This window comes from Impatiens glandulifera, chromosome 1, assembly GCF_907164915.1.
Source record: "Impatiens glandulifera chromosome 1, dImpGla2.1, whole genome shotgun sequence".
Lineage (NCBI taxonomy): Eukaryota > Viridiplantae > Streptophyta > Magnoliopsida > Ericales > Balsaminaceae > Impatiens > Impatiens glandulifera.
The window spans coordinates 129,144,925-129,167,075 of NC_061862.1; the positions used below are offsets into that span (position 1 = coordinate 129,144,925).

General features: G+C 32.5%; 4 non-coding genes across 4 annotated transcripts; 3 read left to right on the forward strand and 1 right to left on the reverse strand.

The window, feature by feature from the left end:
• Positions 1 to 2,194: 2,194 nt before the first annotated feature.
• Positions 2,195 to 2,356, forward strand: LOC124922838. Its single transcript, XR_007097890.1, has one exon. It is a non-coding gene; the product is annotated as a U1 spliceosomal RNA (small nuclear RNA).
• A 7,745-nt stretch (positions 2,357 to 10,101) lies between these two features.
• Positions 10,102 to 10,263, reverse strand: LOC124922909. Its single transcript, XR_007097957.1, has one exon. It is a non-coding gene; the product is annotated as a U1 spliceosomal RNA (small nuclear RNA).
• A 9,873-nt stretch (positions 10,264 to 20,136) lies between these two features.
• Positions 20,137 to 20,298, forward strand: LOC124922921. Its single transcript, XR_007097967.1, has one exon. It is a non-coding gene; the product is annotated as a U1 spliceosomal RNA (small nuclear RNA).
• A 1,290-nt stretch (positions 20,299 to 21,588) lies between these two features.
• Positions 21,589 to 21,749, forward strand: LOC124922826. Its single transcript, XR_007097880.1, has one exon. It is a non-coding gene; the product is annotated as a U1 spliceosomal RNA (small nuclear RNA).
• Positions 21,750 to 22,151: the final 402 nt, after the last annotated feature.

Consider the following 22,151-nt stretch of genomic DNA (forward strand, 5'->3'; position numbering starts at 1 on the left):
TGAATGTTTTGTACATGCTCACTAAGTAAAATGTATATATAAAGGTCTTTTTATATTTTTTCTGTAACAGATTCCAGGCAATCACTCATTTCATAGAAAAACAATTACAAAGTAGTCTGTAAACTGTACATATAAGTTCAATTTAAATACCCAACCTCTAATAATACAATTGAACTAACTAAACTCTATCATAGACTACTTTGTAATTGCGATTTTTGTATTGTACATAGCTCTTTGAGAGCATTCACTTTTTACCCAATTAATTGGGTCTTCAATTTTATTGTCTTCTTATCCTAATTCATAATTGGATAAAGTTAAATAAATAAAAAATGATGAAGTGTGCCTTCAATAAGAAAGAGAGACTCAAATACTCCAAATTTGAATTGAAAAAGGAATCCCACACCACCTAAATAGTTTAATATGGCAACAATCTTTTTAAAAGCAACTAAATTTATCAAAATCATTTAACTCATTAGTATGGATTGATTTGAAAAATTCTAAATTTTATTGTTACAGGGTTTTTATGTTTTCTCCAACTTATAATCTGTTTTACTTTTAAAAAAAAATTACAATTATTTTTTCTTTCACTTTATCTATTGCTAATAATATGTAATTACATATTACAGTTTTTTTATCTCTTGATCTGATAATTACAATATGTTTCTTTAAAAAAATTATTAAAAAAAACAAAAAATACGAAAGAAAAACAAACGAAAAGTACTGAATATATATATATATATATATATATATATATATATATATATATATATGAAAAAAATGATATAAGAATAAGTCTAATTGATTCCAATAAAATCCCTTCAAACACACCACAATCTGTTCTTGAGGAAGCTTTAAATTAGATGAGTAACTCATACAATATTAGATCACTAAGATGCTCAAACAATTTATAGCAAAACACGATTCTAGTTTCACAAATTTATCTCTAGTTGAGTTTGGTTCTTCAAGTAAGCCTATAAATTTATGCATTAGCTTTGGAAACTTGACAAAATTTGTCACCACAATATCTGGAAGATTAGAAATAAAATGTTAAAAGTTTTATGGCAAGTACAAATTTGAAGTTCCTTGGAACCATTTGATATGTGAGAATTCCCTTGGGGGTGTTGTAATTTAAATTCTTATGAACAACAGCAAGAACTTGTAAGAACTGATGTAAAGCAAAATTTACTGAAAATTCAAACAAAGAACTTGTTATGTAACTTTACCAAAGCTAATAAAAAAGAAAAACTTACTTATCAGCCTTTCTTACAAGTCCATAGATATGTGACAGTTCATTGCATGCATTGTGGGCATTTTAAGGAACTCCTCATGCCCTCCATGAGACACAATCCATAACTGAAAGTTTTAAGACCAACTCTCAATTGCAGTATCTGTCAAATAGATACATCACCAGTTCCAGGGTGTATGTCTACTACATTGGGCTTTTGTCTCTCTTTTCTTTTCCCTTTCCTTCTCTATTCCATTCAGGATTTGAGAGTAAGAAAAGTAATTTAAAGAGTTGAGATTCTGCAAACAGAAACCATACAATTGCATCATATTTTCACTCATTTAGAAATCCCATGAACATTGTAAGGTAGAGTAACTTGAACCATTGGATTCTATAGAATGAAAGACCAAGGTGGATGGATATATGCATTGTTATTGTGGGTTGAACCTCCTGCAAATCTAATATTCATTCTTTTATTGTATTCCCAATTGCACAAAACCTTAAACCTTTTCTGAATCACTTCAGGTTTTTCCGGAAGTTTCATCTTTGTGGGGGAATTGACTGTCCATAAGAATCGTTCAGCAAACAATCCTAGTACTATAAGTTTATTATCCAACAACAGTCTTGTTGACTGCAAATTCAAAGAGTAATTAATCTTAATTTACTTATTAGAAAAAGACAAGTGAAAGAACCCTTTATCTTGTTATCTTCTCAAAGAAAGTAAAAAATCTTTACCGACGTGATGACAATAATCTCTGTCTCCATTACTCTCTCTCATCAAAAGCTTCTGAACCACCAAAATGAAGAACCAGCAGCAACGTCATAGTTTTTTCTCCCTTCTTCTAATCTCGTAATGGAGATGTGAGAAACAAGAAGCATTATTACGGTATTTTGTTCCCACATCGAGAGATAAAAGAACTGTTCGTAATGCACAGTAATATAAATTAATGGGCCTGGCTAGAGAATTACTTACTTACCTGGACGGGGTCTTTGGGCGATCAAGAAGGTTCATGGCCTAGGTCAGTGACTTTCATTGCACATAGAAAGGGTGCTTACTTAAGATCAGCCCATTGTGGTTGAATCTACGTCATAATTTGTTGCTGAGGGGGCCTGCGTTCGCGCGGCCCCTACCATTCTTTAAGTTCTTCAAGTTTCTCTCTTTTAACCCATTGTGGTTTTTAAATAAATATTTGAATAAATATTTGAATTTGTATATAAATAAGAAAATTTTCCGAGGAGGTGGGATTTACAGTAGTCAGCAGCTCCCCTTGAAAGTCTGATCGGAATCCTATCAGTTATTCGTTATTCTTCTGTTCAGCATCTTCCGCTGACTGTTGATCCATTTGCATGTTCATATCCTCAATTCAGGTTTTCCACTTCGAATTTTCATATGATTTGTGTATTGACGAAAGAATAATATTATCAATTGAATAAAACTCAACTAAAGAAATATCTAAATGCATTCAGATTCAGAAAAAAAATGGAAAGTGTTTTCAATTAGCATTAAAAAGATATATGGAAGATACTTGATGTTGAAACCAGTGAGAGATCATCGTCGCCAGTGAGAGAATTTTACAGAAGAGAAGAGAAGAGAAGAGATGAGAAGAGAAGAGAAGAGGAGAGAGGAGAAAGAAGAATGGAAAAAATGATACGACTAGAAAATGGGGAGGGAGAGAGATGTGAAGGAAAAATGGGTTAGGTGAAAAATAGGTATGGTCTGTTTGTTGAAATTTGAATTCTCATCTAATTTGACAAGAATTCAAAAGGTAATAAATACATTGTTTATAATTCCATCGGATTTTAATTCTAATTTCAATTCCCCTCACCAAACACCCCCTTAAGGTATGTTTGGATGGGTGTAATTGAAATTGATATTGGAATTCTAATTTCAATTAAATAATAATTGACATTAAATTACAATTCAATTCCTATGTTTAGAAAAACTATAAAATTATAATTCAATTCCAATTCTTTTGTTTGGAAGAAATTATTTTATGAACATAATTTTGACAAATAATTAAAAGTAACTTTATATCAATAATTTTAAATAAAAATTCTAACAAGAAAAATAACTTATTCAAACAATTTTTAGCAAGACATTTTTTTTCCTAAAAAATAGCATAACATCAAACAAGTTATAATAATATTTTAATAGAAGATTAAAGTAATAGAGAAAAGTTTATAATTTTGTATACAATAAGTTTCAAGTATCTCCCTACTCATATATGAGGTAAAAACAATCTTAATAACAAAAGAAATACGTAAAATCCCACAAAATAAGAAATTGAAAATCTCATATCTTGATGATCACTTCTTTATTTGTAACAAAATCCATGCACGCCTCATACGCTTAGGGATTGTTATAAACACTTTGTACATTCTGTCGTTTGTTGTGAGTACATCAACAATTTGTAGAAATTGTGTCTTCTAAGTCTGAAATTTTTGATATTTCAGCAAAAACTTGTTGAGCACTTATCTTGTCAACATTGTATGTCTTACCAACCACGTCAGCCATCTTAGATATTGCAGTGGTCCTATCATTATGATGAGTTCTCTTAAAAAGTCGTTCTACACTAGTTGATTATTTATTTAATTTCGAACCACTCTCTATATCTTCAAAGATATCTCTTGCGCCGTCATCAGTCGTTTCAACTTCACTTCCATTAGCTTTATATTGTCCACAAATAATTGACAAATCTTCTCAATTCTCAACAAATTACTTCTATAATGACACGCATCTGGGTGTGCCTCACAAATATATATATATATATATACATATACATATATATATATATATATATATATATATATATATATATATATATATATATAAGTGTTATATTAAAATAAGAATTCAAGTAACATAAACTAATATACCTTGACATAAGCTATCCAAACTTCTTCACTATCCACTTTCACCACTTTTCTATCCCAATCTCATCCAAATCCACTTGTACCAAGCATATCACTTATAACAACATAATGTTTATCCCGAGTCTTAAGTCGCGGTTATATATTTTCCCTACTAACATTAACATTACTGTTGTAACGGAACGCGTAGATGATGTAATTAAATATGAACGACACAGATTTTAACGTGGTTCACCAAGATAAAACTTGGCTACGTCCACCAGAAAAGGAGAATCTTATTAGGAGATCAGAACAGAGATTACAAAAGTATTGACTAGGGTTATGACACGAGTTTATATAACACTCGGCCCCCTGAAACCCTAACCGTTATAGAACTGGAACTGGAAACGAGGCTCTCAAGGCAAAGATTTCAACTTTCTTAAGTGCCCGACTACACCTTTAAATAGTCTTCAACTAGGTCAACACAATATTTTGGCAAATAATCTCCAAAATATTACCACAATGCTTTCTTAGTTATATTACCATAATAAAAGATCATATTTCTTTTGTATTAATCTTATTTCCTTAAATCAAGATTACACACCAAAAAGATATACTTTCTTCTGTTCAATATTCTCTTTCCTTGAATCATCAATTCAAGACATCTCAATAAATCTCCACTTTGACTTGAATTCCCTCAAATGCCCCAAATGCATTAATCAATGCACAAATATTCTATCTCCTCTCTCTGATTTAGAGTTGTCATAAGACAACTTAATAAATGTATTCGTCAATGCTAGATGGCCCAGATGCACTCGCTGGTGCTAGATGGCCCCGATGCACTCGCCGGTGTTGGATGGCTCAAATGCACTCACCGGTGTTAGATAACCTAAAAGCACTCACTGGTGCCGGATGGCCCAGATGCATTCGCCGGTGTCGGATGGCCTAAAAGTACTCGTCGTTGTCGGATGGCCCAGATGTACTCGCCGGTGTCGGATGGCCTAGAAGCACTCGCCGGTGTCGGATGGCCTAGATGCACTCGTCGGTGTCAGATGTCCCAAATGCACTCGCCGGTGTCGGATGGCCCAGAAGCACTCATCGGTGCCGGATGGCCCAGATGCACTCGTCGGTGCCGGATGACCCAGATTTTCTTGTCTCTCTCTTCTAGATCCAGAGTTGTCTCAAGATAGCTTAACATCTTCTTAGGTAACTGATAGGATCGGCTTAATCAATAGAGACAGGGGTCTGGCGATTGATGAAGACTTATGAAAAACGGTTTGAAAGAAATCTTGTTAGGGATTTGATTCACTTTCTATTCTACGCAAACCCTTGTATACATTTGAAACAGAATCAAGTGCGGAAATGTTTACTTAGGTTTGAAGCTTAAGATGAAGAATGAGAAAATGACAAAAATGAACAACACAGCAATTTATTTATGGATGTTCGAAGCAAACTCTCCTACGTCACCCATTCTTCCAACCATCGGAAGGATTCACTATAATATGATTTACATCAAATACAGTTTGCACACACTTAGCTCACTGTTGAACAGAACATACCGAACGAGCTTTCAGTAAAGTAGATCATTCTTCCCATAATGATCCCATCAATATACTTGTCTTGATAGAAGTTTGTCGATTAAAAAAACTCATGGATTATCTGTTCATGATAGATAGGATGAGGGGTGAGGAACTTTCGCAATCCAAAGGGACATTTTATGCATTCCAAGAGATTTCAGCGTGGATACAGATCTGAAATCCACTTAAAGAGATTGAAGAGATTTAGGAGACGGAGAGAAGGATGACATTTCGACTAGGTGAGGAAGAGCTAGACGATTCAAATTCTAGAGAGAGAGACTTGGATTATGAAATACTCAAACATTTGAGTAATATCACTCATTAAATATTAAAACCTATAGTGTATTTAATATGTAATGATCATATCTACCGTCAAAAATTCAAAAATCTGTTCCCAAGGGACGCAACATTTAATATTAATCATGAAAACGCACAGTAAGTACTAAACGTACAGACTAAAGTTATCCGAAATATTAGTCATTTTTTATGTATTGAGAGACACGTATTTTTGGTGGGAATAGGTACATGAGCAGATACTTAATCAAAGGACAACTGTCCAAATAGCCAGAAGATGAAAGGTCCAATTACACGAGTAGTTAGACGTTTATTCTTCTTTTCACATTTTCAACTTCTACTTGGAAATCCGTCTATTAGACGTATACGTCTAATTATGCAAGAACACCACGTGCAACACGTGTGTCTGGTTAGACGTGATCATCCTCTTGCTCATGACGTAAGAACGTCTAACGTCTATTAGACGTATGCATCTAACCATGCAGGTTAAATAACCAAGACAAATATTCCAAATGAAGATTAAACTGCTAGAGTAGACGTACGTCTAAGTAGTTGTGTTTCTCAAACCCCTAATCCTTAGAACGTATTAAGACATCTGTCTTCATATCTGTTTAGTTATGTTTTGAACAATATGTTCCCCTCAATTTATGCACGTAATCACATCAATCAAGATCAACAAGACCTAAAATGTTTCTAAAGTGAGAAAAGTTCAAAGAAAACCTGAAATGATTCAAAGTGAGGTTTAAGGTTTTGATGAAACAATAAGAGAATGAATATTAAATTTTAGGAGGTTCGTCCCACAATAACAATGCATATATCCACTAGGGTCTTTCATTCTATAGAATCCAATGGTTCTAGTAATTATACCTTACAATGTTTATGGGATTTCTGAATGAGTGAAAATATGATGCAATTGTATGGTTTGTGTTTTGCAATTGAGAGTTGGTCTTAAAACTTGCAGTTGTGGATTGGGTATCATAGAGGACATGAGTTCCTTCAAATGCCCACAATGCATGCAGTGAACTGTCACATATCTTTGAACTTATAGAAAAGGCTGGTAAGATGAGTACTGAACCATTTCTTGGTGAGGCACATGGAAAATTACATTCAGTTTATTATCTTTAGTAAAGTTACATAACAAGTTTTTAGTTTTGAATTTTTGGTAAATTTTGTTTTACATCAATTCTTACAAGTTCTTGTTGTTGTTCATAAGAATTTAAATTATAACACATCTAAGGGGCTGCTCACATATCAAATGGTTCCAAGGAATTTCAAATTTTCATTTAATTCTAGGTGAATAGATTAAAGGCTACTTGTCATAAACCTTTTCACATGTTCTTTCTTATCTTCTAGATATCATGGTGACAAATTCTGCCAATTGTTTCCAAATCTTATACATTTAATAGGCTTACTTGAAGAATTCTCAAAAAAACGGACCCAACTAGAGATAAATTTGTGAATTTAGAATTGTGTTTTCTTGTTAATTGTGTGAGAATGCAACTTTGTGATCTAATATTGTATAGTTACTCATCTGGCTTAATGAGATTGTGGTTTGTTTGAGGAGATTTTATTGGAATCAAATAGATTTATTCTTATTAGGCTCTCGTATATTGTTTCGGTTAGTATGTGGTTGAGTGAAACTAATACAACTACATGCCCGCTAGTTATTAAACATTTTTAGATTTAAAAAAAAAAAAATCAATTTAACCACCTTCAAAATACGTGTTCTTTTTAGTTTTACATACATTAAATATGTTAATAGAAGTATGTCATGAACATACTTTATTTATTTTACAAATAAATCTGGATATGTTCCTATTTATTTTCAATGTTAGAAGGAATTTAACTTCGCCTAAGCCTTTTCAAGGAAAACAATTTTTTATGTGAATTTTTACTATGTCAATTTTATTCATGTCACTTCTTACATATACTAACAAAAGAAAACTATATAAGAATTAGATTGTTTAACCAATAAAAAATGATATTGAAATATAAATCGATTGAATTGAGTTCTACTAACAAAATCGCATACAACGGAAAATCAAAATCTTCTCATAATGTGGTGAACAATCTGAAAATAAATAAATAAAAGTGTTTTCGAAGTGAAAAGTTATGGAGACGAGCGTCTCAAATGATTTATATTACACGCGTTCACCTCAATCTGAAAAAGAGGGGCTTGTACGGGATAAAAAAAAATTAATTTTATTGGCATTTAAAATTCTTATTTGTTTTCTTATTTATTGTTTTTTTTCTTCTTTTTGTAACGTTTGAACGGATTTTGCCGTCTTTCTAATAAAAGTTGATCTTTTAAAAAAATAAAGTGAGATAATTTATTTTTCTTGTTGCTTTCTTAAGACCATATAAACTTTTGACAAGATTAAAAACTTCATAATATTAATTATGGCACTTTGAGAATAAAAAGTAGTGGACAATAGAATGCTTAGAAAATCGATATAATTTAAATATGAGATATTAGAACAAAATAAATATATAGAAGAACATAAAAGATGTCCACAACATAAAATGAAAAGATACATTTGTTGGGTATTGTGGGTCTAGTTCAATTAGGCATTTAATGAAACAAGCCAACCCTAATAATGTTATTTTTTTCATTCTTTTCATCACTGCAGGTAAGAGTGAGAGCATTCTGTTAAGAGAAGAATAAAACAGAGAAAGAAGATATAGAGAGAAAAGAAACCGAGGAAGAAGAAGGAGAAATAACAATTTCCTTGCATTTATCACCTTCATGTTCTAATTTCTTATTGTCTTATATTTAGACTTATTTGTGTTTGAATGAAATTAGTTTTCTTTGTATATGTACCTCAAGTTTAGGTTGAAAGTTGAGAAGAATATTTGTATATATTTTTTTATTAATATAGTGATATTTAACGATTGACTTCGTGGTTTTTTACCATCAATTTTTACCATTCAGGTTGAAAAGTTTTTTCACGTAAATCTGGTGTTGTTTGGTGTTGTTTTATTATTATACTTAATTTTCTATTTTAGATTTGGATGATTTATTCATTTATCCATCTCACATCGACTGATTATAATAGAAAAATATTATTTGTTTCCAAATTCCAACAACCTTTTCTTTTCAAATATAATCACATAAGCTAAGGAGAAATCAAAAGAAAAACAGAGAAGGATGGTGAAGAATGGGCAATATTATGAACGAATTGAATATGGATCTTTTTCTCATGATTTAAAGTTGAAAGTACAATATTGTAATTATTATATTGAGTTTTTGTATGTTTTTCTTTGCAAATGTTATTATATTTTCTGGTTACTGATTTTGTAATTGTTAATTTTTTAATGTTAATAATCGCAATAAAAATGTAATTTGTTTTTTATAACAAGAAATTTGTATGTTACAAATAATTTATATTGTAATTTTCTTTCAATGTACAACCAAAACCAATAATATTTAATATAAAAAATTTGTATTCAAGAATCAAACTCAAGTCCTATTTATTAATATATTTTATTAAAGGGTGCAAAATAAAAGTATTAAAAATGTATTTTTAATTCATAAAATATACAAACTCATTATTATATTACTTCAAAACTAAATTAATTGAATAAAGAATAAATAGACAATTACCTAGATATAATTTTAATTCTTTTAGTTCCCTCCTTAGTAAATCATATTTATTTTTCATAATTAAAATGTCATATACTGCATAAATTAACAAACTTACTTGATGTTGTAAATTATAAGGATCTATATTGGGTCAATCTTTTGAACTTATGATCCTCTAGTTGCAAGGAGAACCACCCCATTCAATGGATTTTGAATTAAAAAAAAAATTAAAATTGTTATCCAAAGTAAGTATCAAATACTACATATTAAAGAATTAATTTTTTTAATAAAATTAAACTTTTATTATTCCAGAATTGATATTTCTAATGAAATTTTAAACCTTTACTATTCCATAACAGATATTTGTAATGAACTTTAAGATTGAGTAGGTAATTTAGCTTCCATCTAAATGTAAGATAATAAATAATTATGAAATTTGTTGAGTTAAATTTAATATAAAAATTGACCACAAAATTTTTATGTTAAATAGATACAACTAACAAATTTTAAGTAATATTTGAACATCATATAAGAATTACACAAACAAACTAAACCTTTTGACTTAAAGAATGGTAGGGACCGCGCGAACGCAGGCCCCCTCAGCAACAAATTATGACGTAGATTCAACCACAATGGGCTGATCTTAAGTAAGCACCCTTTCTCTGTGCAATGAAAGTCACTGACCTAGGCCATGAACCTTCTTGATCGCCCAAAGACCCCGTCCAGGTAAGTAAGTTATCTAGTTGTGAGACCCATCATTTTATATTACGGTGGATTACAAATCAATTCTTCTATCTCCCGATGTGGGAAAAAATACTCTTCTATCTCTCGATGTGGGAACAAATACTCATAATAATGCTTCTTGTTATTCATTTGGGTGGTTTAGAAGCTTTTGAGGAACTTCAGTGATACTGATTTTAAGTTCAGTTTTTGAGTTTTCACCTGGGAATGAAATTAAGAGTAGTTCTAATGTAAAAGATCTTTGAATTTGCAGTTAGTAGTTCTAATGTAAAAGATCTTTGAATTTGCAGTTAGTTGGACTGTTGTTGCATTCACAAAAAACTATCGATTCCCCCACAATGATAAAATTTCGGGGAAAGCTTGAAGTGATTCAAAGTAAAGCTTAAGGTTTTGTGCATCATTTTAGGAGGTTTCATCCACAATAACAATGTATATATTCACTAGGGTCTTTCATTCTGTAGAATCCAATGGTTCAAGTAACTCTACCTTACAATGTTCATGAGATTTCTGAATGAGTGAAAATATTATGCAATTGTATGGTTTATGAATTTGTTTGACATGTAAATTTGTTTTCCAGAATCTCAGCTCCTTTAGTTACTTTTCTTACTCTCAAATCCTAAATAGAATGGAGAAGGAAAGGGAAAACAAAAAGGAGACAAAAGCCCAATGTAGTAGACAAGCACCCTGGAACTGGTGATGTATCAATTTGACAGATACTGCAATTAACATGTACTAAAACTAAAATTTAGCTGAGAAAATTTTTAAATATTTGACTAAGTATTCCTGCCTTTTGTGCTTACTGTCGTCACAAAAGGAGCCCTTTACATAGCCTGGAAGGTAGAACCAATTGAGAGTTGGTCTTAAAACTTGTAGTTGTGGATTGTGTCTCATATAGGACATGAGTTCCTTCAAATGCCCACAATGCATGCATTGAACTGTCACATAATAAAATTATAGTAGGATTGTTTGATGTGATTCTTATGGACAATCAATTCCCCCACAATGATGAAACTTTGAGGAAAACCTGAAGTGATTCAAAGTGAGGTTTAATGTTTTGTGCATCATTTCTATGAAACAATTGAGAATACAATAAAAGAATGAATATCAGATTTTAGGGGTTTTGACCCACGATAACAATTTATATATCCACTATGGTCTTTCATTCTATAGAATCCAATGGTTCAAGTAACTCTACTTTTCAATGTTCGTGGGATTTCTGAATGAGTGGAAATATGATGCAATTGTAAAGTTTATGAATTTGTTTGACTTGTAAATATGTGTGCTCTCTTTAAATTACTCTCAAATCCTAAATGGAATGTAGTAGATATGCACCCTAAAAACCGTTGATGTCTCTATTTGACCGACACTGCAATTGTAATGAACTAAACCTAACTTTGTTTTAGAAAGTTTGAAACTATTTATAAAGTATTCTTGCCTTTTGTGCATATTTTCATCCTAAAGGAACCCTTTTCTTTGTCTTGAAGGTAGAAGCAATTTGAGAGTTCTGAAAACTTGTTTTTCCTGCTGTTTCATTATCATAGCGTACATGAATTCCTTTAAATGTCCACAATGCAGCCAACCGTCACATATCTTTGGACTTGTAAGAAAGGCTTAAAAGTTGAGATTACCAAGGAACTTCAAATTTGCATTTAACTATGTATGAATAGATGAAAGACTACTTGTCAGAAGCCATTTAACATTTTCTTTCTAATCTTCCAGATATTGTTTGGACAAATTCTGCCAAGTTTTCTAAGTTTATACACTAAGATAGCAACGCCTAAGTTAATATGCTTTCTTGAAGAAGTGTCCGGGGAAGGAACTCAACACAAGTCTTTTCCTTCCATTCTAATTTCTCTCAATGTTTTTTTTTTCACAATATTTAAAGAAGTACATAATATTTATAGTAAATAATTAAAATGATGTTTATATTTGGTACCTATCACAAGATAGGATTTGAATGGATCAAGTACGGATTATCTCATGACTTGTCGACAGACAAGGTTTGGTACCTATCGATAAATGGAGTTCGAGTACCTATTAACAAATAAGGGTCTAAATGGAATCGTGTACGAACAATATCTTGTACATGTCGATATATGGGTTTGGATGGATCATGAACGAATGATCTCGTGTACTTGTCAACAAATAATGTTTGGTACCTATCAAGAGATAGGTTTGAATGAATCATGTACGAATGAGCTCGAGACTTATCGACATACAAGATTTGGTACCAATCGACAGATAAGGTTTGAGTACCTATTAACAAATAGGGGTCTAAACGGAATTGTGTACGAATGATGTCTCGTATCTATCGATAAATAGGATTTGGATGAATCATGTACAAATAATCTCGGGTACTTGTCAATAAATAAGGTTTGGTACCTATCAAGAGATAGGGTTTAAGTATCTATCGATAAATAGGGTTTTTGAACCTATTAACAAATAACAAATAGGGTTTTAAACAGAATCGTGTACGAACGATATCTCGTACCTATCAACAAATAGGGTTTTGGAGTTTGATTTGTTTATTTTCTTTTGTAGTATCGGTTTTTGGCTCTTTTGGATTTTTAGGGGAATATTTCAATATAATCATTTTTCCCTTTCTTTTGTCAAAATGACCTTCACAGCTAGTTGAAATCCATCAATCGGCGATTTCAAACTTTACGAACAAATTACTCATGTTTTTGGATAAAGAGGCATTTTTTGTTCCCCTAGTTCTTATCATTGTTTCTCTTTTTTCAAGATTGAGAAATGAACATTGATCCTTCTAAATGAATAATGACGTTTTTGAATTCGAAACGTGTTTGGGGTTAGGTTTTGAACATCTCTTATGTCCTTTGTGATTATTTTTCTTTCTTCAAGGAATAAGATTTATCTTTCCCCAATTTTTGAGATATCGGCTATAAATTCGATCTTGTGTATAAACGATTATTTAGAATCATAATCCTCGAAGAAGATAGTCAAAATTTCAATGTTTTGTCAATGGTGCAACTATTTTTGGTAACTTGGCCTTGAACTACATTTATTAAAATTCCACTCATCATAAATAATATCTTTTAGAGAGGTTTATCAACTTTATACTTTGGGTTTTCATTTGCCATTTTTTTCCTTTTTTTCTTTTGTTTACTCTGGATATATCTGGTAGAATCGATATATTATGCTCTTACCGTAGCAATCAAGACTAGAGTCTGAGTGAGCACGAATGGTGATTTTAATACCTCAACCTCTTTGAACCATTTTTTAGTTTACGGGGTATATTTAGTATAATTGGTACATTATGCTCTTGTTGTAGCAATCAAAACTAAAGTTTGAGTGAGCATTAATGGTGATTTCAATACCTCAACAAACATAAAAACATTTTTCTATTTTTTGAGGGTTACTCTTTGGATAATCACTTGAATCGAAGTCATTGTAAAATCCTCAATTTTATTTTTGAGAATATCACTCGGATGGAAGAGATATTTTAGCTTTGCCTCTACTTGTTTCCTAAAATTTGTCACATCGGTTTTAGGTTAAAATCAAGGTTTTCTTCCTTTCTCAAAACATTTTCACTTTATCTTAAGGAAAGGACTGGGGTTTTTATTTATTTAAATAAGATCTGGGCCGTAAACATGCGGGTTGCCTACGTATCTTCTCTCCTTTATTTTTCTATATGAGAAGAATAAGGTATATCGTAGTTCGGACATGAATCCTCTGTCCATGGTACAAGTTATACAAACTTGGGATTGAATTCTATTGAAATATGCTTCTTTCAAGGTCGGGCTAAAAACTGTTATGTGCATAGTTTGATATTATACAAAATATCTTTTAAGCGCATTGAGATTGCTTAGTGCAATGAACTCTTCGCCTTTTATAGTAGATAGGCGGAAAACTCTTCTAAAGAAAATTTTCTTGATTATGAAGAGTCCTTCCCATTGGGGACGAAATTTGCCCTTAGGATCTAGGAGTTTTCAAGTTCGTTTGATAACTAGATCACCTTCTTTGAAGTTTTAGGTTTTATCTTTCTATTGAAGGTGTTTGGCATTCGATTTTGGTAGGATTGGGTTTTATATAAAGCGTTTAACCTGTTGTCCTTCATTAATGTTAGTTGATCATATCGAGATTTGAGATAGTCTTCTTCAATAACATAGTTTTCTAAGAGTGTTCTTAGAGTTGAAATCTCGATTTTAATAGGTTGTACGACATTCATGTTGTAAACTAAGAAGTATGGAATTTCCTTAGTGAAGACTTAAGCAGTTGTATGATATCCCAATAAGGCACACGACAGTTTCTCATGGCAGTCCTTATATGTGTTGGTCATCTTCTAGATGATCCTAATCACTAACGTGTTGTTTGTCGCTTCAACCACACTATTGGTTTGGGGTTTGTAGGGCGATGACTTATGATGCTTGATCTTAAATCAGAGCGTGAGGGACTCCATTTCCAACGATGATGCAAATTCGTATGAACTTTTCCATTTAAGATGATTTTAAGACTTTGAGGAGGCTGCTTCAAACCATTTGGTAAATTAGTCTATGGCTACGAGTATGAAGGAGACTGAGGATGTGAAGCTCACCGATATGATGCAACAAGTAATTTAGAATAATAATAAGAAGAAGAAGACGAAGGTTGAAGATGACGATGATGATTTCAAATTATACAACACTCCTCCTAAAGCAACAACAGTTGTGAAAAATAGGAGAGTGAGGAAGCCGAAAAAAGATGACTCGTACAACAACCCTTCTTTGACAAAACCAAGGCAAATGATCCATTAACAGTCAATCCCCTTCAAAAATTTGAAGATGAGCTGCTGGTTGAAGTAAATAATTGGTTGAATGATCCAAAAACCAAGGCTGAGAAAAAGCATGTGTATACTTGTAAAGCAGGGAAGGAGATGTTTCTTAGAGTTCTAACAAAGTTCACATGACTTCAAGATACTGTAAGTCGTGCAATTCATAATTCATTAATGTTATTCTAACAATGTTGTTTGATATATACCGAATGTTTTTCCATTGTGCAGGAAATTGACGCATTTTGTCACTTGTTGCGAAAAAGGATTGCAGAATATTGCAAGACATATAAAAATTGTAAAGTAACAATAGGGAATTGCTTATTCGGAGATAAGATAAGGCGAGAGTACAACACTTTTAAAAAAGATCTTGAAAATTATCCACTCGCAGAATTTGAAGATTACTTCTTGGGTGTAGAACTTAGATATATGCCTTATTGGGAATCAATCGACAATATATACGTGACTCTGAACATTATAACAAGCACTAGGTATTGTGCGTAGCTCGTCTACAAAAGAATCACATTGACGTTTATGACTGTGATTCTTATCTTTTTAAGAATCTGGATCCATACTTGAGACCATTATGTGAGATGATTCCACGTTTATTTGCAAAATGAATCTCTGATGCTCATCTACAAAGGTTTCCTAACTTTAACTTCCAGCCCATGGCATTCAAAAGGATTCCACACCCCAAAGGCAAAAATGCAGCAGCTAAGGTAGGGGAAGTCCTTAGAGCAACTGAGAGCGGGGACTGTGGTGTATTCACGCTTATATATATATAGAATATTTGACTGCTAACCAAGGTGTACAAAAGGTGACCTCAGATAAAATGGAGTTTTGGAGACAAAAGATTGCAGTCAGGTTATTCCATCAAATTATAGAACCATATTATTGTAATCTTGAATTGAATTTTGGAGAGAACTTCAAGTTACTTTTAATGTAAATGTAATTCTAAAATATTTGTAGTTGAATTTTGTGTATATTCTGTTCATTACATTGGATGATAATTTGAATGACACCACGTTTCGCTAAGTACTTCGTGTCTCGCGAAGGACTTCACGTCTCGCGAATTGATAGTCTATGTTTTCTTTAAATGTAAAACATACCAAGATTCATACCAAAGAAATGAGCATGAACTTTACATAACATACCAAAGAATTGGAAGATACTTTCAAGTGAAACTTCAAGCTTGCACTTCAGAATTGAAGTTAACCTTCAATGTAAAACCATTGTGCGTGAAGAAACTTCAAGGCTGAATAGCAGTAAGAAAGGATAATCAAACTAAATTGTATATCCTTCCTTGTCTACTATCCACACTTGAAGATACTTCAAGGCTGAATAGAAGTAAGGAAGGATAATCAAACTAAATTGGGTATCCTTCATTGTTTGTTATCCAGACTTGAAGATAATCTTTAATGTACAACCATTGGGTGTATGTGTAACTTTACCTCTATTTATAAAAACATAAAAACATAAAAACATAAAAACAAGTGTAATTTTAACTTTAACTTTAAACTTTAACTTTAAAATTTATACTTCGCGTTTCGTTAAGTACTTCGTGTTTTGCTAAGTAAAGTAAAGGAAGGATACTAATTTGAAAACCTTGGAAAACCTTAATCTTGTCAAAAAAAACCGGCTAAAGTTGTGGATAGTGTATGCACGAGAAGTCAAATCAAACTCCATATGACATTTATTAGTTTTGAATTTGGCCATAATATTCATCTTTATGTGATATGTGCACGCAACGTGGTCTGCTTCTGAAAAAATAACACACAATGTATTGGCGATGCTTGGGTGTCTATCGGATACGAAGACGAGGTCATCAACTAATCCAATTCCTTCTCTCAGTTTTTGCATAAAATAAGTCCAAGAGTTATTATTCTCTGAATTAATAACGTCGAATGCGACAGGATATAGTTGTTCATTCGCATATAAGGCAATAGACACCAATAGTTGACCTCCCACATTGTGCTTAAGAAAACTACCATCAACGCACACTACAGGACGGTAAAAGGCTTTGAAATCCCTAATTGAGAGGCCTAAGAACATGAACATATACTTAAAGTGGCCGAGCTCGTCTGTCTGGATGTCTGTTATGGTATCCAGATTATTCTTCTCCAACATGTAAAGGTATGATGGTAATTTTCCATAGGAATCCTCTACCGTTCCTTGCACCGCCATTAAAGCCATTTCCCTTGCCCTCCATAACCAAATATAGCCCATTGGTTTGGGGTTTGTAGGGCGATGACTTATGATGTTTGATCTTAAATCAGGGCGTGAGGGACTCCATTTCTAGCGATGATGCAAGTTTGGATGAACATTTCCACTTAAGATGATTTTAAGACTTTGAGGAGGCTGCTTCAACCCATTTGGTAAAGTAGTCTATGGCTACGAGTATGAACTTGTGTCCATTTGAAGCATGAGGATAAATTTTCCTAATCACATCGATGCTCCATGTAGAAAAGGGCCAAGGGGATGTCATATTGCAGAATATCGAGGTCGGAGTATGCTTTAGGTTAGCATAAATTTGGCACTGATGACAACTCCTTACATAGCTCACACATTCTTGTTCGAAGTTTTGCTAGTAATATCCTAAGCATGGTATTTTCTTAACTAAAATCATTCCATTAATGTGTGGGTCACATGTCCCTGCATGTACTTTTTCTATGATCCTCATTGATTCAGAATTATTTGTGTAGAGAATGTTTTGACCATCGAAAGATCTTCGGTAAAGTTTGTTGGCAATCCATGTATAATTGGTGGAGTATTGGCATAGGGTTTGTTGTTCCTTTGCTCAAAAGTGTGAAGGATTCTCTACATATTCTATATATTTTGGAGAGTATTGTACCAGAGCTTAATAACATTCTTACAAGAAGTTACTGCTCCCTTTTCAAAAATAGGTAGTTTCTTTTGTGGTATTTTTAAAGGTTTGACTTTAATTCCGTCAGGAATTTGAGTCATGGCTGCCAAAGTAGCCAAGGCGTTCGCGAAGCAGTTTTTGCTTCTTGGAGCATGAACAAACGATACTTGATCGAATTTGTTCATCAGTTTGGTCAGGTGGGTGTGGTGGAGCCCAATGTTATGGGGATTTCTCCATTTCTAACCTCCAATTTTGTCCACTTTTGGAAGTCGATGACATTCTTCTTGAGGATTATCTCAGATGTTGTTTTAGTATATCAATATTCCTCATGCAAGAGCTTACTTAAGGACACTGATTCCATTAATGACTTTAGATGCAAAATATTCTTGTTGTTTATCATCAGGATAGCTCAAAATTCCTCTATGGTTGGACACATTTTCCTTTCTCCCATAAAGTATACCCGTCCCACAGGGCTCTACCTTCTTTACATTTGCATCATAAAGATTTTGTTTATCTTAAAGTTTATGAACCCCGTGATGGGCTCAGTCCATAGATCCCATGGTTCTACTTATTTTCGTGAAAACTATCTATCAATGGGACTAGGGCAATACAAATAATTTTGTTTTGATAAAAAAAAATATGTGATTGAATTATATGAAATATTTTATGTAAAGAGTAGATACAAAAATTATTTTTGATAAATTTTTAGACAAGGCTAGATAAACTTTTTTTCATCAACATTTTAACAAATGTAATTAGTTTAAAATTTTGGAAAAAAACAATTTATTTTATAATGGGAGGGAGAAAAATAGAGATAGAAAAACTTGGATTGGTAGCTCATATTATTTAAGTTAGCTAAATTTTAGAACTATAGGAGCTTCCAAGTCACATTTTCTTTCTTTGAAATATAAAATCGATTTTAGAACTATCGGAGCTTCCAAGTCACATTTTCTTTCTTTGAAATATAAAATCGAAATCCATCCCGAATTAATATACCTGAATCCGTTGATTAGATACACAGTGTTATTGGGATTTCGGGTACATACCTAAACTTAGAGACTAAATTAACTATTGAACCAAATAAAATTTAACGAATTAACAAATACGCACATATGGTTTTTTTTTGCTAAGAAACAGTTGCTCATATTTCATGTCTTCTTACACTGCAAGTTTACACATAGTCTGAACAAACTTGAAAAAACTGTTATTAAAATAAATCTAATTGATTCCAATAAAATCTCTTCAAACAAATCTTAGTATGTTTTTAAGGATGCTCTAACCCAGATGGGTATAACTGATACAATTTTAGATCACTAAGTTGTGTTTTCAAACATTTTGCAACAGAACACCCGTGTTGGTTACTTCTATGTAGACTTCTTCAAAAAAGCATACTGACTTACGTGTTATTCAGTCTATAAACTATGAAAAAAAGCATAAATTTTCACTACAATATCTGGAAGATTATAAAGAAAATGTTAAATGGTTTATGACAAGTAAACTTTAATCTTTTCACGCATAATTAAGTGTAAATTTGAAGTTCCTCGGTATTCTCAACTTTTCACCCTTTCTTACAAGTCCAATGATGTGTGACCGTTAGCTACATTCTGGACATTTAAAGGGACTCATGTTCTCTATGATAATGAACAGCAAAAAGCAGGTTTTCAGAACAACTCCCAAATTGCTTCTACCTTCCATTCAAAGAGGGTTCTTTGGGGATGAAAGTATAAACAAAAGGCAGGGATACTTTGTCAAAAAGTTTCAAACTTTTTCAACCAAAGTTAGGTTTATTTCATTACAATTGCAGTCTCTGTCAAATAGAGACATCACCAGTTTCAGGGTCGGCTTTCCTTCTCCATTCTATTTAGGATTTGAAAGTAAGAAAATTAATTGAAGGAGCAGAGTTTCTGCAAACACAAATTTACAAACCCTAAACCTTAAGCTTTACTTTGAATCACTTCAGGCTTTCCCCATTTTTCATCATTGTGGGGGAATCGGACGTGATGACAATAATCTCTGTGTACATTACTCTCTCTCCTCGAAATCTTCTTCACCATGAACCACTCAAATGAAGAACCAGCAGTAACGCCATAGTTTCTTCTCCCTTCTTCTGATCTCGTGTTGGCGGTGTGAGAAACAAGAAACATTATTACGAGTATTTGTTCCCACATCGGGAGGTAGAAGAATTGATTTGCAATCCACCTTAATATAAAATGATGGGCCTGGAAACTGGATTACTTACTTACCTGGACGGGGTCTTTGGGCGATCAAGAAGGTTCATGGCCTAGGTCAGTGACTTTCATTGCACATAGAAAGGGTGCTTGCTTAAGATCAGCCCATGTTGGTTGAATCTACGTCATAATTTGTTGCTGAGGGGGTCTGCGTTCGCGCGGCCCCTACCATTCTTTAAGTTCTTAAAGTTTCTCTCTTTTGTTTGTGTTATTCTAATAATGTTAAAATATTTCTAAAATATATTAGTTTTACCTATTTAACATTACATTTTTATATTCAATTTATATAAACACAATAATTTTCGTAACAATTTAATATGTTTTTACATTTAAAGAAAATTATATAATTTTTACTCAATCTTCTAAAATATAATAGAGGTTGATTAAAAATATTAGTTCTGGAAATTATTACAAAATTATATCAATGTAATGTTCTATTTATTCTTTATTCAATCAATTTAGATTAGAAGTAATATAATAACTCTCAATTGCTTCTACCTTCCAAGCTAAGGAAAGGGTTCCTTTTGTGATGACAGTATTCACAAAAGTCAGGAATACTTTAAATAGTTTCAAATTTTGTCAACTAAAATTTAGTTTTATAACCTGCAGTATATTTCAAATAGCTACTTCACTAGTTCCAGGGTGCATGTCTACTACATTGGGCTTTTGTTTCCCTTTTCTTTCCTCTTTCCTTCTCTATTCCATTTAGGATTTGAGAGTAAGAAAAGTAATTTAAAGAGTTGAGATTCTGCAAACACAAATTTACCAATTTACCAGTAAAACAAATTCATAAACCACACAATTGCATCATATTTTCACTCATTCAGAAATCCCATTAACATTGTAAGGTAGAGTTACTTCAACCATTGGATTCTATAGAATAAAAGACCATAGTGGATATATGCATTGTTATTGTGGGTTGAACCTCCTAAAATCTAATATTTCATTATTTTATTGTTTTCTCAATTGCACAAAACCTTAAACCTCTTTTGAATCACTTCAGGTTTTTCCGGAAGTTTCATCATTGTGGGGGGAATCAATTGTCCATAAGAATCGACATCAAAAAATCCTACTATAAGTTTATTATCCAACAACAATCTAGTTGACTGCAAATTCAAAGAAATTTTACATTAGAACTATTCTTAATTTCATTCTCAGGTAATAACGCAAAAACTGAACTTAAAATCAGAATCGATGAAGTTCATTTATAACAAACACCCATTACTTCTTAAGAGAAGACAAATGAAACAAGTTACGGGTGACAATAACTTTACCGAATGTGATGACAATAATGTTTGTCTCCATTACTCTTTCCTCGAAAGTTTCTTCAGATCTCATGATGGCGGGGTGTGAGAAATAAGAAGCATTGTTACGGGTGTTTCTTCCCACATCGGGAGATATAATAATTGATTTTTTAATCCACCGTCATATAAAAAGATGGGCCTGGCTACTGAAACAATTACTTACCTGGACGGGGTCTTTGGGCGATCAAGAAGGTCCATGGCCTAGGTCAGTGACTTTCATTGCACTTAGAAAGGGTTCTTACTTAAGATCAGCCCATTGTGGTTGAATCTACGTCATAATTTGTTTCTGAGGGGGCCTGCGTTCGCGCGGCCCTTACCGATTATCTAAGACCAAAGGTTTAGTTATTTTCTTGCTTGTTTTTATTGTATGATTTTCAAATATCACAAAAATTGTTATAATTTTCTAATTTATAAATTAAATAAAACACAGAAACATTTTATATTAAACTAAATATAAAACATTTTCATAACTATTTATTATTAACATTTATAGAACATTTATAGAAGTTAAATAAGTTTAAAATATTGATTAATTTGATGAAACAACCTAAAAAGTAGTATAAATTTAATTGCGCAAATGATCAATTCAAAATATTTTGACGAAGTTATTTCCGTCGCGTAACGAGAAGGGTAGGATCGTCACGCTAAAAGAAAACCTGTAAAATTACATTTCGTCGCGTAATACGAAGGGCACGATCGTCACGCGAATGCACAATCG